The 19762-nt window shown below is 37.3% G+C and overlaps 1 protein-coding gene across 18 annotated transcripts in view; it reads left to right on the top strand.

Moving 5' to 3' along the window:
• RIMBP2 (RIMS binding protein 2) overlaps nt 1–19762 on the top strand; it is a 156918-nt gene that overhangs the window by 21190 nt on the left and 115966 nt on the right. The window lies entirely within an intron of this gene.

The following is a 19762-nucleotide window of genomic DNA, read 5'->3' as shown; positions in this document are numbered from 1 at the left end:
TGTGATGATGCGAATTTTCATATTAAAACAAATATTTTAGAAGATTTAACATTGGATATCTGGTTTTCGTAAAGACTTTTTTTTTTTCCTTCTTAGATTTATACAGGTTTGAGTTGATAGCTAATGCAGAGCTTCCTTATAGTTTGTGAAAAATACTTACGGGCACATTTATCACAAGAGTGATTTCTTGTACCAGTTTTCAACTACACAAAGGTTGTCCATATTTGCAGCATGAATAAAATGGAAAATTCATCCAGCTTTATGCTAAATAAGCTTTTTCTAATTTGTAAATTAGGTAAATTATTTGGTATTCATGCTTCATGAAATAAATACTTGGTAGTATAGAAATGTCACTTGCATCTTCATCTTAGTTTATACTTGTAATTTTTATCCCAGAGTGTTTAAAAAAAAAAAAAAAGGGGCGAAAATTTCATCTAGATAGCCACATCAGTGTTTTTGCCAAGAATCACGTTTCTTGCTCTTGACACAGTTTTTATTGACATGTTCTGTGATACTCTGGTTTTTGAGACATATAGTTCAGAGTGCTTTTTAGATGCAAGATGCAAACACGTGAGTCATTTGCATCAGGACCTCACATCCAGAAGGTACCAAAGTAAAGTGGCTTTGAATTTATCATAAAAACTTTGACAGTAGGCTCTTGCATTGCATTTAGGATAGATTTCTGCAGCTAGGTTTTTAACTAATTAAATTCAGAGCAATTTGGCACAGTAGCTAAAAATATGGAAACCCCTCAAGATTGCAGTGCTTTGGAGAACTGATGTCAGCTAAAGCAAGAGCCATTAAGAAAATAAGAGTGATTGAGAATTTTTTAAGCCAAAAGGTCAAACCAGTGTAATATTGAATGCATAAAGAAGAGTAAAATTAAGGCAAGGATATGAGCAGTGGTAAGAGGCTTTTGTAAATATGAGTTTGCTCAGTGGAGCTCCCACCAGTGCTAGTTTTTGTGAAGAGTTACCACTTTGATGGAGGAAGTGTTTCTGTGCTAAGAAGATTACAGAATATTTGCTTCAAAAAACAAAGAGGGAGCACAAAGTGATGGTGATCATTGATAGAAAAAAGTGTGGAAGACTATTCTGGGAATTGCATTAATATAGTTGTTGAAGACTTCACTGCTCATGGAGCAGTGACTTCATGTGATTTGTCAACTTCTTAGGGAAGCAGTTGGCTTGTTTAAAATGGTCATTGCAATATAAACTATTGGAAAGGCAGCCTGCATAGTTGTTGAGATGCACAGTTGACCAAAGTCAAAGTGGAAATGTGCAAAGACTTTTTGCATCTGGTGGTCCTGGTTCTAAAAGCTGGGATGTACCATGTTCTAGGAAGAGCTTTTCAAGGAACACACAAACTCAGATCTTCAAAGCTCTTCAAGGACATGTGTTTCAAGTAGCTAAATGTCTACAGTTTGCCATTGCTTTTCTGTTCAGGAACCTAAATGACAGCTAGATTTTTTTCAAAAGCACTGAGCAAGTAGCGTGACTTCAGTGTACTGGCCTTTTAGAAAATAGGGCCACAAGTGATTGCAGAGTTACACTCTGGAGGGGAATATTGCAAAGGGGGAATATTTCAGCCCTTACAAGTACATATAATCATCCCAATCAAATGCAAGTGATGTTTATTGGCTGAGACAGTAAGATGCTAGTATTTTCCCCAGGGTAATACAAAGCTGGAACCCTTCAGTGAGGATAATGTTATACATGGATCCACTGATAGGGCTCTAAGTGGGAGGTGAACTAACTGGGTGGAAATACAGACCAATTCCATATCATTTTATCTCCCATGCATCTTTCCTTAGAACAGCTGCACGTACTGGAAAGCATACATACTGTCTTAGCTGCCAAATGTCCTATTTAGGAGAGGAGGGTCAAGCTAGTTTTGTCACAAACATGACCAATGTGTGATTGCATAGATTACTGTTACTTAACCACCACATACCAGATGAATGGGACAAGAGTAACCCCATTGTTATAGATCCTATGCTTACTGACTGTTAAAATACAACTTTGGGGCTGGGATTCAACTTTTTGAAACAGTTGAGTAAAAAGAAAAGTCACTTACCTCTGTTACAGGAAGGGTAAGTAAGGTAGGAATAGATCCTAGGGCTTCTCTAATGCCATACCTGCTGTCCTAAACTATACTACCTCTCTGTTAAAGTTGTGTGGTAGCTGTATGGTTTTATTTTTTTAATATTTATTATTCTTATTTAAAAAGAAGGAAAGCCCAAGCTTTAGCTAATTTTTGTTACATTCATTTGGAAGGAAGTAGTTCACATTGAACAAGTAGTTCAGTTATCAAATCAAAATAAATAACAATTTTTCCTACATTTTTTCCCATTGGTTGGAGTATGCATTCTATTGGTTACCAAGTGTTTTTCTTGTGTCAGCTGTCTGTTTTTATCTTATCATTCTGATGATACAGACTATGGGATGTTTCTGTTCCAGTGCTGTGATTGCATGCCTGGATAGCCTCCAGTACAGCCTATTGTTCTTTCTTACTTTGAGTTGCAAGTGACAAGTGAGCTCTAATTTTTAAATTTATTTATTAAAAACTCTAAACAACAATCTTCCTATTCACAATCAAGATCACCATTCATCCAAAGCTATATCTGTATAATTACCCTCAAGCTAAACTTAGCATTTTCAGTAGTGTTTCCTGTTTCCTGTCATAATGGGTATTGTTCAGTCTGGCTAAGATTGGAAAGATATTTGAACAGAGATATAAGGAATCAAGCACCATCAGTGAGCGGTTTCACTGATGTGGACAACTAGGAATCACTTTTCCAACTCATGCCTGGGTTCTTTTACCTACTGAGATACTTGTATAATCCATCATTGCTATGGTACTTCTGTGGTTCCTTGTCAATAATATAGTTTATTCCCAAACTGCTTGGCTTGAACAATTTTTTCCTCTTTACAAAGATGCTGAATGAATTAGCTAAGGTCGGAGGCTGAGTCTTTGGAGCCAGGTTGTAGATCTGCATCACCTGAATCCCATTCTTGTGCTCTGATGACAAGCATTTCTGACTCATTTTTTCTTGATCCTTTGAAAGAGGTGACAGAGTCACCGAAGTACTTTTCATTAGCAGCCCAAACTAGCGGAGGAAACAATATTATTAAAGGTCACAACCTTGTCACAGCTAGGCCAGAAAATGAGTCTGTCATCACATTTTAAGCTAGATTTTTTGCATATGATCAGAGTTCATTTTCAAAAGAAGTGTGGGTTTTTTAGCTGAAATGAACAGGTTCTTCATGTTGTCAACTTCTTGAAAAATTCAGGTTAGTTTATTGCCACCCGTTTGTTGTCATTTTGCCATTTTGTGGGCGTTACTGTTCTGCACATCTTTATTGCATGGCAAGCATAAAAATAAAATTCAAGAACACTACCTTGAAAATAAAAATGAAGAGCTGTAGAGTAGTTGCCGGTTTCCTGATAACCCAGAGCAGTAAGGACTACAGACTTCTGTCCCGTTCTTATCTCATCCAGAAGAGGGCAGTGGCAATACACCAGTCATTTCATACTGCTTACAAAAAATGCATGAGGGTTTACTTCAAGATGGTAGACCTTGTGGAAGGCCTGTGTAAAATATCTAGTACAGAGATGGATTTTATAACTGAGCTAAAGTGTATTGATAGGAGGTGGGGTAGCTGTATTGTAACCAAAATCTAGGCCAATCAGGAGCCCAGTAATTCATATGAAATGCAGATCCTGCTCTGCGGAACCTAACTTTAAAACTTCTCTGGCACTAGCATCTGCCCAAGTAGAATAAAAGTTCAGTATTGATATCGTCTAACTAGAGCTAGGTAAAATAGTGCCTTCTTCCTTCAATCTCATTATTACCCCATTCTGACTCCAAAAATATTATTCACAAAAATTAATTTAGATAATCAGTTGCTTTACTTAGTACTATTGCAAACTCCTTTTTGTTTTCTTTGAATGACTAATGACATAGGTCATGTTTTATTGAAATAAATGCTGGCATAAAAGGAAGGTTTTATATGTCTTTACATGAATATGTTTTGAATGGATGTTCCAGCTGGGAATGCTGAAATGGCAATCTTGAAATATTCTCATGCTTCACAAACCCCAAACTGGAAACAGAAACACTGAATAGAGTAATGAATGTTCAAGTAGTCATGGATTTTAAAGCTAACAAATGGTATGAGTGGTAATGATGGGTGTAGGAATGTAAGGAATATGATATAATTATAAGAACATAAAATTACTTCAGAGCAAAGGTCCGCTTAGTTCAGTTTAATTTCTTCAGCTGTGATCAACAGTCTGCTTGGACAAAAGTAAGAGCAAGGCAAATGCATAGTTACATTTTGTGTGCATAATTTTCCAGTCTCCAACAGCTCACTGCTGAGGAGACTTTCTGAACAAGAGGTGGCGTCCATAATAGCTCTTGGTGGATATTTCACATAGCACGTGCTAAGCCACTTTGCACAGCAATCTTTTTCTTAAGCAGTCTTTTCACAAAAAAATAAAAAAAATAAAAAAATTGCTTATGTAAACAGCTGTCCACTCACTAATTGGGCTGCTATAAATATTTACCTCAATTTTTGTCCTGGCTGACACTCCAAATATTAGTGAAGTGCAAGATCTTAACACTTTTTGATGAGCTTACTTATGGATCATATGTTTAAGATTATTTACTCTGGATCAAGGCGTTTGCTTGGTAATGATACCTTGCGTCTTCCTAACCATGTTCATAATTTAATTTATTATTTTTTGCCACGATACAAAGAAGTGACATTTGTATGTCTGAATCATATGGCACACAAACATTTTCCTTTGAAAGGCCATGAATGCAAAATGGAATTAAAGATTTCATACTGAATTCAATGTGTAATGTGGATCCTTACATGACCTGTTGTCTTAAAGATTGATACTCTGGTTGCCTGTCATCTCAAGCGTATTCAAAAAGCTGGTAGAAATCACTATGCAACTCCACCAGGTGTCGTCAGTGGAATATTTTGGGATGTTGCCTTGTTAACCAATGAACATATTTTATTATATGATCAAAAAAAGTTATTTAAGAAGAAGTTGTGATTCTTTCTTTTGAAATCCATTATATGATTTTCAAAGACAGCTTGGTTTCAAAACTTCCAATATCATGGAGATAATTAGGTAGAGAGTATGCAGGTAGTCATCCTTTCTAAAAAGTGGTGGAATGAGCAGGACGAATGACAGAACAGATTTGATCTCAGCCTGGTGCTTATGAGACTACTTGTTTTTTAAGTCTAAGCTAAATACTCGTTCTCTTCAGATGTTTAAGAAGTAATCCTATCAAGCTCAATGTACATATTTTTGATAGAAACAGTTTATATATAATTAATCTTGTAATTACATCCATTTCGAACATCCAGTTTATTGCAAGATAATTCTTTAAGCATCTTTATCTCAAAATATGATCTCACCTGTATAAGCATTTGATATGCTGTCTTTTGGTTGCTGTGGTCTGCAGAGCCTCTTTTGGGAGTAGTTGTGGGGCTGGGGATCATGTGACTGGAAGGTAATTTACTAAATGACCAAAATGGAAATATTCTCCATTGTGTGTTTGGAGCATATTTGGGCTTGCGAAAAGGAAGGGAGCACAGAGAAAGGATGGCAGAGTGGACCATAGGCATAGTGCATCTTGCTGGTATGTTGTAGGCTGATTACCTTGATTCGTATGATCTGGGGTTTTGTGTAGGAGGAATTGACTGTGAATTCTCTGAGCTTTCTTGTTTTTCTTATGGTGCCAAATATAATAAATTGCTTGAAAAGAATCTTCAATAAAGTGGATTTCAAACTAAAGGGACAAGTATAAATTTAGTTTAATTAAAGGCACTAAAATCAGGCAGGAGGGAGATTATCTAGCAAGAACCCTTAATCTGCTGGGACATAGCTCTGTTGCTAGTAGCAAGCCCAGTTAATAGAGGCAGCAGGATCTGGAACATTTTTGTTTGCTCTCTCAACTTTGCCGTTTATACAGCTGTTTGTCATGCCATTTTTCTTTATTTAATTAAAAAATATTCACAAAAATGAAACATGGTTCTGTCTACTGCTGGTTGTGCTGTCATAATTTGAAGCTATTTTTTTCACGTGTTTTCAGTGGCTAGTAAGAGTCTGAATTTGTCTTCTGTGTCCCATGACAGACCTCAAAAGTAACAGGTTTCAGGTCACCTTCTTATGTATTCTGATTCAGAAATGATTAAAATGCCACGTTAGTACTCCTTTACTTCACCCAAATTTTCCTTTGGTGGAATATCTCCCATGTCATGAATATTTTCAGTTTCCTATGTTGTACATGCAGAGGTCTCTCACAGCTCTCAACCTGCAATTACAGCTCTCCCTTATAAATATTTAAATGGCAGTTCAGCTTTCAGACAGAGTACACCAGCGACAAAGATCAAGCTTTCTGACCTTTTGTTAATTTGCTCATTGAAATAGGATTCCCTTGGTCTCATTTTTTGTATTTAAAAGAAGAAATTTGCATGCAGAGAGGGTGTTGGCATTTCTCATTTTTGTTGCTAATTTACTTTTGGTACATTTCTTCTAACAGATCTTAAAGAAAAAAGTCAGTAGAAAGTTTTATCAGTTACGCATGAGAACATGGAAGATAGAATGTAAGTAAAAAAACATCTAGGCTCTTCATCAAGAAATGACAAGAAATTTCTCTTATATCATGATGGGGAAAAAAAAACATCAGCAAACAAACCAAAAGTGGAAATGTGTTTAGACACAATAGGAAAATTTGCTATTCCAAATTTATTTGGTGTTTCATAGTCCTTTGCATAAGGCTGTTTGTTTCATAGCCCTTCCTGAGATCAATTCCTGCTTAGCTCATCAGAAAACAAAAGAGTAATTTACAAGCAAAGAGTACAGTAACAATAACTGCTTATTTTACAGATGGAAAAGGGCAAATCGTATGTTTGGGATGGCAAGGATTTTGCCCTAATCAAGAAACAGTCTGATGAGAGCCTGCCAACAAGTTTTGGTAGTCACAGAGATTTGGAGGAACAGGAGGCAGGTTAAAAAAAATGACTCAGGGTGTGTGATGGGAAGTAGAGAGAAATGGCAAAAGTAGCTCCCAAGTTGTAGGATCTGATGATCGGGGGGGATATGGCTGTGCTATCTGCAACATTGCAATAAGGAAGGAACATAAATTAGCTTTTAGCTTTCTTCTTTGAGAGAAAAATAAATAAATAAATTAAAAGGGTAGTCATTCCAATCTCCTCTTTCACAGAAGGTCACTGAAGACCAGCACCTTTCCCTTATGCCCAGTTAAAAAGTGTCAAATACTTAGAAGTTCATCATCTTAGGAGACAGAGCCTCTCATGTCTCTGATCGCATGCCAACCAAATAAGAAAGATTCTGTAGGTTAATGGAGAATATTTTAATTTTTTTGTTGAAATAGTACCATTGTTGCAAAAGGATTAATCTTTTCTATTAAAATACCAAACAGTGAAAGATTATATTCTGTGATTGTTAATTATGGTATTAGATGTTGATATTGAGCAATTCTTTATTGACATGCTTCTCTTTAGATCCAATAAGTGTTTCTCACCGTGAGAATGCTTATGTGTTAGTATATTTGTGGAGTAAACATTTAGCTTGCAGCTCTCCGATACTCATTCAGAGATAACACTTTTTCTTGAAGGCTGATATGTGCTGCATATGTGCCTTCAAGGGAAGTGAGTTTGCAAGTATTAGCAGAGAGCTGTTTTGAAAAAAATTATATCTGATTTGAGAAGTCTGAGCGATGGTTTTGTTTGAATCAGAATACTGTCCTTTTTATGTGAAAGAGTAATTTGTTAAAAAAGAATACATCTCCTTGTGTAGATGTTGTAGAGTTATGAGGGCCTGCAAAAAATGAGATTAAATTCGGGCTTTCCTGGTCAAAGGATTGAGGTCAGAATTTATATACAGCAGCATGATTTTCAGAGTGCATCTGTAATAGGTTTGAAATGCCAAAAACATTATGAATGGCAAATATTCTTTAAGCCAATATGTTTTGGAAACTTTAAGTTTTCACACCTGATGCAAAGGTGCATACAACGCCAAATCAATCTGAACTTCAAGGAATGTTCAGAATCCTATTGAACAGAAATTCATGTAAGATGTATGTTGGGACCTTTTCAACCTGATGGGATCAGTCAGTGGCTCAAACATTAACTCCTTCTAAAAATTGGAATTGCATTTTACTGCAAACTGTGTAAACAGAAAGTATATCTTTTCATTCATTAATGAAAAGCACATATATATATCTATCTCAGCATTTTAATGATTTAATAATATTAACAGAAAAAAATTGCCAGTACAAATACGTATGTGTATCTATATAGAATATGCTAAAAAGTGGGGTGAATGAATCTGAATGACTTCTACATCTTCCCGGTACAGAATGATTAAAAAGAGCAGCTTTCAAAGAAAGCAGTGTATTAATTTCATGCCATAAATTGCAAAGCACTTTACTCTGGAAAGAATAACAAACTATTTATGATAATAGTAAAGCATGAAGTTAGAAAAGTCTCCATTATTGCTTTGGAAATGAAATTATCTATTCTGAAAAACATAGTGCCTGCATACCCTGAAAAGTTAATGTTTCAATTATAAAATAGAAAAGTTGTGCAGAAATACAGGATGGACTTTCTGCACCCATTGAAACAAATCAGTGAAAATTCATAGAAGTATTTGTGTATATAGATACAGCTCTGCCAATGAGAAACAGAGGCGCTTATGGAAATCTTTTTTATATAGGAGTAAAAGGAGACTTAATGTATCTCAACAGTTTACAACTGTATTCTTTGCTAAACAGCCCCTACTGATTGTTTCAGATTCAGATGTAGTAGATTTGTATGAGAGAATTTGAACTTGGAGACATCCTGAAAATAGTTTTGCCAACATAGCTGCACCTTTCCTATCAGTTTACCTTAAGACGCTAAGCTCCCTATAATACGTTACCTATTCTGCAACTGACACTCCTTGTCTCTAATACTGATTTGTGTTTTCCATGTCAGGACAGGATGTCTAAGTGTATGATACAAGTGCAATGTAAAAATTCCAGTGTATCATCATAGTGTATAGGTAAAACACCTGCCATCTAACCTTAGCTTTTGGAGTAACTAAAAAACTGTGACCAAGCTACAGATTCTTAAAATTGACACAAAACTAAACAGCAACATATGTAAATATAATCCCTCATTCATTGGTTCTTCAGGAAATGCAAAATGGAAAAAAAAAAATCAATCATGGATTTTTAAAACCTAGCTAAAATTTTGGGTTTCTTTGTGTTTGTTATGAGTTTATTATAGATATTTAAAAGAAAGGAATGCTTGCAATTCTTGGAGCAGAGGTTAAGGCCAGCCAAATACTGTGAAAGCTCTTGTGCTGGCCTTACAGTTTTGCAAGTTGCTCTTTGTTTCTTATTTTATATGCAGCCATAAATGAATGGACATAACTATAAAGTTGATTGAAGAAGGGACTTAATTAAGGGTTGTAATTAAACTAGTGGAGGAAATTACAATGGATTTGAAAATTCAAAATTAGCCTGTGTGATGTAAAGGCTAATGGTGTTAAGGCAGTAATCTCTATGAAATACTTGATTCTGTAGCCATTAGTCTTTTCTAATGAGATTAAGAATGAGGTGGCATGATCTTGCTAATTAATTTGTTTTGTGACTTTGAAATATGAAGTAATAGTACAAACCCGGGGATCGTTTAATATACCAGAAAGCTCTCAAACCATAGGACAAATATCATCAAAGTATTTCCATATTCTCAGTCGTAATAAGGATGGAGGATAATATTTGACTTAATACTAGAAAATTAAAACAAACATATATTGCATGGTTTAGCCTTACGGATGGAGAGATATCAGGAGATGGATTCTCTACGTGGCATTTGAGATGCTTTGTGAGAACTTTATACTAACCATTACTGGCACCAAAACTGGTGTGTGAACCATTTCTAAGAACATTAGTGTAGTACATTTCAAAATTTTATTTTCATATTAAATTGAGCCCTTGCCTGTTAGTTGACTATCACCTTTGAGCTTAAAAAAAAAAAAAAAAAAAAAGCAGGAGTGAGGAAATAAAATTATTTTCATTGCTTCTGAAACAAACATCAGTTCTTGCTATCACAGGGATGCAGAGGTTCTCTTATGTTAAGTTACTGCATTCTCAGGCAAGACACTTCATATTTCTTCCCCCCCCCCCTCAGGTTTCTCTGTGACAGCTCCATGTTTTCAATGAACTTTATATTGACACTTTTCACTTACGCAACAACTATTGGAGCATCTGTGTCATGTTTCCCCTCTATTCTCTGACAGAAAATATCCCCTCTTTTCTTGCAGTCAAATCCTGGTCTTAGAGTGCAAGTTCAGGGGAGCAGTGCAGCAGAAGAGCAAAATACATTCCGAGTAGAGAAGTTAGGTCTGCAGGGTTGTGGTTAACAAGTTCAAAAATGATAGTTTAGGAATCATGAAATGCCGTGTTGTTTTACTTGTTAAATCCTTCGATTAACAGCAAGTGCCTTCTTGCAGGGCAGTAATCATTTTGCAAGTGATTAAAAGTTGGGGTTTTTTCTTCCTTGAAGAGTAATTTTCATAATTCCTCAAGGCGTGCTTCTTAGTAGGTACTACTATTTTAAAAGCTTTTTGGTGGTGTAGAAAGCTTGTTACCTCTTCTCCAGACTCTTCCCTGTTCCTGCATATATAATTTACAGCTAACCTCAGTCATATTCCTGTGTCAGTGGCTGTGTAGATCAGCTGATTTGGATAAGATCTGGTGGTAATGCAGAATCGGAATAAATATCTTTCTTTTTTTTTTTTTTTTTTTTTTCCTCCACTGAAAAAGTGAAACATGAAGTAAGACTGCATAGCACATGAAGTGTTTTTTTCTGCTGGCAAGGCTGCATGAGAGTAAAGTGTGTGTTTATGTGTATCACTTGTAAAGGTGGTTGCCTGCAGCTAAATCAGTGCATTGTGACCCTGTCAGATGTTACAAACTACGCAAGGTCAGGCATGGGCCAGTGACATGGTAGGAAACTGAGGAACTATCCCTGGAAGCTGCAGGCAGTTGTGCTGAAAAAAAAAAAAAAGCATTTATCAAACCTTGGGGTTTGATTTTTGGATCAGTTCTTTGTTCTAGATCTAGGAGGAGCTCTGGGGGGTTATGGAAGTAGTGATGATGCTGTCTTTCAAGTAAGATTCAGTACCCCCCCGCCCCCCTTTTTTTTGTGGTCATAAAGATCATATTTTTTGCACATAATGTAGTGCTATTTCAATGTCACAATTGTTTCAGTTTTTCTTGTTCACAAAAATATGCAGGCAGATGTAAAATTTTGTAATTTTTCATTTTCTAAAAAAGATGCCATATGTGAACTCCTATGGACAAATAAGAGATTGTAAGCTTGTTGAGGCATGCAATATTTTTCTGTGCTGTGGGTAGTACAGTGTGCTATGTCCCTTGACTGACACTCTGCAATATTGTGTTGCATTACCACAATACAGATAATGAATTTGTTCTCTGTGGTATTTTTAATTTAAAAAATTAAGAGGCATTTCCACAGTGCTGCTAGTCCAGGGTTTGCCTTATTGTTACTTATGTAGACTTAATAGGACAGTAATAAATTGTAATAAATTAGTTATAGACAGTAAATAAAATATATTGTCTTGCTTAGCATGTGTATTAAATATATCTTTCTCTGCACACATGCATGCACCCGGTCAGAGTATAGAGCTGCATAATTATTATACATTGTAATATTACTGACTATTTCACTAATACTGAGTATTTCTCCATTAGAGGCAGAAGAAAAAGAGCACGTATTAAAAGCAGAGGCAGGTCAGGATAATCCTTTCAGGTTAAGAGGAAAGATTGAAATGTGTTTTGTGAAGGATTTATTGAAATGTCTTACATTACAAACACAACATTTAAGAACTGCTTCAGCAGGCTGATAACTTTATAACTGTTGACGTTTTGTCTTCCGTGTTGAATATTATTGTCTTTTATGTAACTTGGCTACTGATTCTTCAATTACAATGTATTTGTCATTTGCAGTATTAGATCAAAGTCGATTGCTGAATTATTTGTAATGTATAGTTAGAGATTGTAAAATATATGGCACAATGACAGCATCTTTCAAATTAATTTCCAAAACACTATTTCACAACTCTGTCAAGTAAAGAATACTAATGTAATTTGGTTTTGTAGCTGTATTGTTTTATCTTCAAAGTTGGTAAGGTATTTATACCTCACCAATCAGAAGAAGTTTATCTGTCATAAAATACATTGGATGTTGTAATCTGCATGAAATACTGTTTTAGACTCCAATGTGATCTAGAGTTTTAAGGAAACTTTAATGAAGGTGTGACTTTATAGATGCTTCTTAGAATGCCAGTATTCAGATTTAGACCTCTACCTTTTGCTGACATTTGTATCTTGCTGATTTCAGCTTGAAAAGAAATAAACTTTTACTTTACTTTAAGTTTACTTTATCAGTAAACTGGTAAAGATTTAGATCTCCAATGGACCATGATATAAAGTCTCATTATGCTGCACCTTTATGTATCAATACTTTGTATCACTGTACTATGAAACAGCATAATAACTAAGTAATGTTAAACTTTAAGATATCCCAATACAGTGTTTGGGACTTGCACACTGCTTTGCCTCTTAATCCTTTCTGGAGGTCAGTCACCCTAAAATATTATGGGTTCAGAACTGTTGCTTATGATAATATCTGCTTTCAGTTAATAGCCAATAATGAACCTTATGTATTTAATCCCTTTTAGATTAGATCATGAATAAGTATAAGCAAAAGGTTTTGCATAGGGATGGGGTGAAGAAGATTAAATTAGTTAAGATTGCTGGAATACTTGTGGAAAGATCACTATAAAAGCAACACCAAGAAAGATTTTTAAATTAATGTAACAGAGGACAGGAAATTTTGGAAGGCAAAATCCCCAAGAAAATGTTTGTCAGGAAAGTGTCCATGGACAGTCAGCTGAACACAAGGAGAGAGTCTATTTAGATTTATTTAAGTAGAGTAAATGTATCTTCATCTCCTCATTCATCTTTTATAACCATCTGTTTTCATGGTGTCTGTTCCAATGGTCTTCAGCAGTTACTTGTTCATTTAGTGGGAGTTTCCTGGTGTTGTAGCTGTAATATAGCATGCAAGACCATGCCTAGCACACTTTTCATGTGAACTGAAGTGATTGCCTGTCCTCAAAAATTGATACCTCCCATGGGCCTAGAGGGAAACCGGAATCATTATTTGTGAAATAATTCCCGTTTCAAACTGCTGTTAAGTGCAAACAGAACAGTAAACAAGGTAACTGCATAACCAGTCGAGGATCACGTTATGAAGTTCAGGGCTTCACACCAGTGGGACAGAGAAAGAGCTGGAATGTCTTTTCTCCTCCTTCCTATGACAGAGACAAGTCTTGGTTTTAAATTAGAATGGAGATACCAAAATATCGAAGCCCCAAATCAGAGGATGAAACTTAAAAGCAGCCATTCTCCAGGGTTCAAAAACCCTTAGGGAATGCACACACCCCAACTCAGCACCTATTTTTTTATATTTGTTTCTTATTTATAATGGAAGTGATGTGAAAATGCATGTAAAACCAGACTTATTTGTCATTATGAGCATAACTCCTCTGTATTCTGCTTCTTTGTAAACTATTACTGTGCTCTTTTGGCTCCAAACAGAGCTGTGAAGCAGTAGCCAGCAGTAACTTTAGTCTATCACTTGACCTCGTGTCCTCTGCCTCCTAGGTGATTTTCCTAGCACAATTCTTTCAGTTCGTGAGCTGACTTTCATATGTGTATGCTATAGCAGTAATCTCCGGAAAGGATCTGTTTGTAAAGGGTCAACTATTCTTGCTGTTTCTGTTACCTGAAATTTTCCTGAGTAAAAACTCTATAATGAGTATTATCATAAGCATATGGCTCTAAGAGGTCATTTCTCACCTGCATTTATAGTAATTCTATAGATACTAGAGCTGTAGGTTGTGAAACTCCAGTTGACTCCTTGTTATTTATACTCAGATAGCCCTTTGGAAAGACTAGAATTTCAGAGGAATGGGAACAACTCCATTTGAAAAACTGATTGCAAATCCTGTGCTTGAATACCAAGCCTTGAGCACTTTAGAAACTACCTTGTTCCAGTGTTCCTGCAGCTGTGAGCTTGCATTTTCAACACCTGTGCCCATAAAACATCCTACTGCCCATTGACACAATCCTCACAGCAAAATGTTACTGGTACAGGTGTGAATGTGCTTCACTTCATTTGTTTATATTTTTAAGAAATAATGCTGTCTCTCAAAACTAAACTTTGATCAACTCATGCTGCATAAAGTGACTTCTCAAAACGTATCTTCCCCTAGCAAAAGGCTTTGTTATTATGAAACAGAGTTCGTTAGCAGTCAGCTTGCACCTTAATAAGTCATTCAGATAAACAGGTTCCAGTGAAGATTGAATTACGATCCTATTCAGCTGACACAAAGTAACCACTAGTTCTTCTCAGGAAACTCATGAATAAATAAAAAGATTCTGTGCTTCCAGGCCCAAGCCTAACAGAAATGTAAGGATGCCTGCTTTACAGTGTGATTTCCCATGTCCTACATGTACAGCCTTGATGTTGCCATCAGAATTAAATTGGTGCTGATGAAGATATCAAACATTATGTAAGTAAAGACCTTTAAAAATAGATGGAAATGTGGGGGTATGAGTGGAAGCATCTATCATTAACTGAACAATCTGTTAGACAATAACCTCTGATATTTAGCTTGTGCACATAGGATGCAATTCATATGCCTCACCATTTTGTGTATGGAGGGGCACTATCTGAAGGTATTTTTAGAATTCCATTTTAGTGAAAAATACGAGTTTTAAAGTCTTTGGAAGAACTTACTCATGTTTATCATCTACCGAGGCTAATAAATATGTCAGCTCATCTCTGTTGTTACATTATGGTATTTAGCATGAATTCAGACTCCAGAGAGTGTTGTGCTACATATATGTAACAACAAGAGTGATTTCTCTGAGAAGTTCACAGTTTAGCAGGTGATATGAGATTAATAAGACAGGAAAAGGGAGTGGGAAGAAGTCATGGAACAATGCTGGTGGGGATGAGAGTAGTAAACTTGGTATGTCACCTGGCTGAATATTACTTAGTTGTCATTGGTACTGAAGCAACTGAGAATTATAAGGAGGATGGTTAGATACCTTTGACAAATGCTCATAGGGAAGCTTTTCTTGGGTGTAAGGAAGAAGCACAGAGATGCTTATGTGAAAATGCAGCTATTGAGGGATGAAAGGTGGAACTGTTGGCTGAACAGAGGTGGGAGCTGATACCTTGATGGTTTTTAACAGACTGTAGACAGGACAAGATCTAAGTGCTGTTTACTGGTGGAAGGAAGCTATTGCCTTGTTTCCCCTGCTGACTGCACAGTGTAGTGTGTTGGATACAGAGCATACTAACTACACTGTGTGGGCTGCATTTGAGTGTTTCTGAAATTCTTTCCTACCCTCTCACAGTGTAGCTGAAATGAAGCCGTCCCTGCAAAGATGGGGACTCATCTGAACTTAATTTGCTGAGCTTAATCAGCAAATCTTTCTACTCAGATTTTTTTATTTTCTAGCTTTTGAAATGCAACCCAAATCAAGTATTATAGAAAGGTGCCTTATTGCTTCACAGATGTTGTTGCAACACTATTTATTTCTAACACCATTCTTTCAAGTGCTCTAACCTCTGCACACATTTATTTTGACCTGAATATTGCTAAAAGAGCGATATGAAGACAGGGCATGTGGTTCACAGTTGTGAAGACTGTGCAAAAGTGAGGACACAGTATAAGTTCTTACAGGAATTAACTGCAAAACACCCTCTGTTTTCTGCAGGAGTATGTCTGTGTAGTGGGTTGACCATGGCTAGACACCAGGTGCTCGCCAAAGCTGCTCTATCACTCCCCTCCTCAGCTGGTCAGGGGAGAGAAAATGTAACGAAAGGCTCATGGGTTGAGATAAGGACAGGGAGAGCTCACTCACCAATTCCCATCACAGGCAAAACAGACTTGATTTGGGGAAATTAAATTAATTTATTACCAGTCAGATCAGAGTAGGGTAACAAGAAAATAAAAACTAAATCTTAAAACACCTTTCCTCCACCCTTCCCTTCTTTCCAGGCTTAACTTTACTCCTGATTTTCCCTACCTCCTCCCCACATAGCAGGGGGAGGGGGATGGGAACGGGGGTTGTGGTCAGTTCATCATACGTTGTCTCTGCTGCTCCTTCCTCCTCAGGGAAGGACTGCCCACACTCTTCTCCTGCTCCAGCATGGGGTCCCTCCCACGGAAGACAGTCCAGTCCTCCGTGAGCTTCTCCAATGTGAGTTCTTCCCACGGGCTGCAGTTCTTCATGAACTGCTCCAGCATGGGTCCCTCCCACGGGCTGCAGTCCTTCAGGTGCAGACTGCTCCAGCGTGGGTCCCCTGTGGGGTCTCAAGTCCTGCCAGCAAACCTGCTCCAGCGTGGGCTCCTCTTCTCCACAGGGCCACAGGTCCTGCCAGGAGCCTGCTCCAGCACGGGCTTCCCACAGGGTCACAGCCTCCTTTGGGCATCCACCTGCTCCAACATGGGGTCCTCCCTGGGCTGCAGGTGGAGATCTGCTCCACTGTGGACCTCCATGGGCTGCAGGGGGACAGCCTGCCTCACCATGGTCTTCCCCACGGGCTGCAGGGGAATCTCTGCTCTGGTGCCTGGAGCACCTCCTACTCCTCTGTCCTAGTTTCAGCTGGGATAGAGTTAACTGTCTTCCTTGTGGCTGGTATGGTGCTATGTTTTGGGTTCAGTATGTTAAGAATTTTGATAACGCTGATGTTTTCAGTTGTTGCTAAGTAGTGTTTAGACTAAAGTCAAGGATTTTTCAGCTTCTCATGCCCAGCCAGCGAGAAAGCTGGAGGGGCGCAAGAAGTTGGCACACAGGACACAGCCAGGGCACCTGACCCAAACTGGCCAACAGGGTATTCCATACCATGGGACGTCCCATCTAGTATAGGAACTGGGAAGTGGGGCCGGGGAATCGCCGCTCCGGGACTAGCTGGGTGTCAGTCGGCAGGTGGTGAGCAATTGCACTGCGCATCATTTGTACATTCCAATCCTTTCATTATTGTTGTTGTCATTTTATTAGCGTTATCATTATTAGTTTCTTCTTTTCTGTTCTCTTAAACTGTTCTTATCTCAACCCATGAGTTTTACTTCTTTTCCCGATTTTCTCCCCCATCCCACTGGGTGGGGGGGAGTGACTGAGCAGCTGCGTGGTGCTTAGTTGCTGGCTGGGGTTAAACCACGACCCTCCTTCTTTATGGACCTTGGGGTCTGCAGGGTTGTTTCTATCACATATTCTCCCTCCTCTCTCCAGATGCAGTTGCTATTGTGCAGGTTCTTTTTCCCGTTCTTAACTCTGTTCTCCCAGAGGCACTACCACCGTAACTGATGGGTTTGGCCTTGGCCAGCGGCAGGTCCATCCTGGAGCTGGCTGGCATTGGCTCTTTCAGACGTGGAGAAAGCTTCTAGCAGCTTCTCACAGAAGCCACCCCAGTAGCCTCCCCGCTACCAAAACCTTGCCATGCAAACCCAATACAGTCTGGTACTGGTTTCAGCTTATGGAGTCTTCCAACTAGAAAAATACTAGAGGAAGATAAAATTACTTCCTATCAGATATGCCATGGTAAAATGTATTAAAAAGATAGTTATGGAAAGGTCAACAAGGGTGCTGAGGACCTCAGACTGGTAAATCTTTTCATTTGTTGGCAGAAAAGAATCTAATGGATTAGAGAAATTGATCTCCGTGAAACACATGATTTAAATAGATGACTCCAGAGGAAGTTAGAAAGTTTTCTGTTGAGAGTAATGTTTATATGAGGAAATGAATAATCATAAACACAATACTCTGTATTATTAAATACTTATGGGTGTGCTGTAGCTATACTGTTTGTTTATTTATTTAAGGTTTTTCTGCTGTAGTCCTGCCTAGAAATCTCATTCAAAAGTCAGGTACTCACTGAACAAATTAGAGTCCTGGTTTAGTGACAAGATACAATACCAAAGTGCAGATGAGTAAATGAGCATCTCAGTATACTTTATCTTTTGTATTTAGTCTTAAAAGTGAGAAATTCTGGGAAAAAAGTTATTTTTACACTTGTATTTCTTCCATTCTTTTAATCAATGCACCTAATACTGTTGAATACTCAGCCTTTCCAATCTATGTATGTGACAAGTAATGCGCTGTACATGTTTTAATTCAAGGGTTGGCTTGTGAATAGGGATATCAATCTATTGGCCCCATGCACTGCTCAAAATGCTTGATGTTGTGCATCTTTTGGAAGTTTTGAATTGGAATTTTAGAGATAATTTAACCATGCCAGTATAAGTATCTTTCTTGCACATATTTGCATGCTGTCCTTCCAGTCAATTCATTCTATCACTTGAATTGCAGCCTGGTAAATTAAGTCTTAAAAATCGTAGGTTTTTCTGACAGACCTACATCTGATCCTTATGTAGTAGAAACAACCACCAATTCATTACTGTCCATGAAGTGGACAGTCACATAGGTATCTTTACATGTAATCGTCTTAGTGATTTGCTAAGCTTCTTCTGGGAATAGGAGGAACAAGTTAATTGCATTTCATGCTAGACTTTATATGAAACTTTGATTCATTTAAAACTGTCACAATGCTGACGCTATGCTACATTATTTTTTAAATCCTTTTTTTATTAAAAAAAAAAACTTTTCCACCATTTTTCATGGTTCCTGAGGAAGCAGCTTAAAATGTATATGATTCTTACTTGCTATAGGTGGTATTAAAATTGATTGACTTATGGTGTAAGGACGGGAAGCTAATTTTGCCTGAGGGGAGAAGTGCTTTATTGGATCTTTTCTTGGGTTACAAAGCTAAACTATAAACAATTAGGATCTTACCCAAAGATCAGTGGGGGTTTTTCCATTGGTTTCAGTGTCTTTGGGTTGTGCCTATCTTAACAATTTATGGTCTCTATTGAGTCATTTTGCAAATGGTTGATTGTTGGCCAAACAGAAAAAGATAAACAAAGGATTAAGTAGTTTTGAACTATTCCAAATTCAGGATCTTTTACGGTTCCTCAGAAGCATGTGCATTTCAGATTATATTTACATGAAAAGGTAGTACATTTGAGGTGGCTCCCAAACCTTCTTTAAAAAGGAATTTGAGAATGTTGACATTGCTGACTCCATCCAAAAAAATTTGAAATATCAAACCTAATGATGCCTCTTAAACTAGGGAACACTGTGAGTTATGTGGGCAAGCTGGCAAAAAAACCCCAGGATTTCTAATGGTACTTTGTATAAGCTTTGCTGGAACTTTGTTGTTAATATAAAGATATATTCTGACAAACTTGCAGACTCTGATAAATATTAGTCAGAATTTTTCTGCTTAGTTCTGTGTCCCTACATTTTATAGAGAAAATATTGAAACTGAATTTTTTCATTTACCCTCTGAAATTAATTGCCTGCAAGGGACCAATGACCACACTATTGAAGTCTTATTTTGGAAGTTTATGTTGGACTTCAGTCTTGTTGCCTGCCCTCACAAAATGTTTATTCAGCAAGGCTGAATTTATTAGTTTAGATTGGCTTCTATTGTATGTAATGTTTAATTAAGCATCACTTTCAAGAAGCTTTTGGGGGCATATGCGATGAAAAACATATTAATGAAAC

Source organism: Haliaeetus albicilla, chromosome 10, assembly GCF_947461875.1.
Source record: "Haliaeetus albicilla chromosome 10, bHalAlb1.1, whole genome shotgun sequence".
Classification (NCBI taxonomy): domain Eukaryota; kingdom Metazoa; phylum Chordata; class Aves; order Accipitriformes; family Accipitridae; genus Haliaeetus; species Haliaeetus albicilla.
Note: the sequence above shows the minus strand (reverse complement) of the source record. Positions and strands in the feature narration are given on the sequence as shown.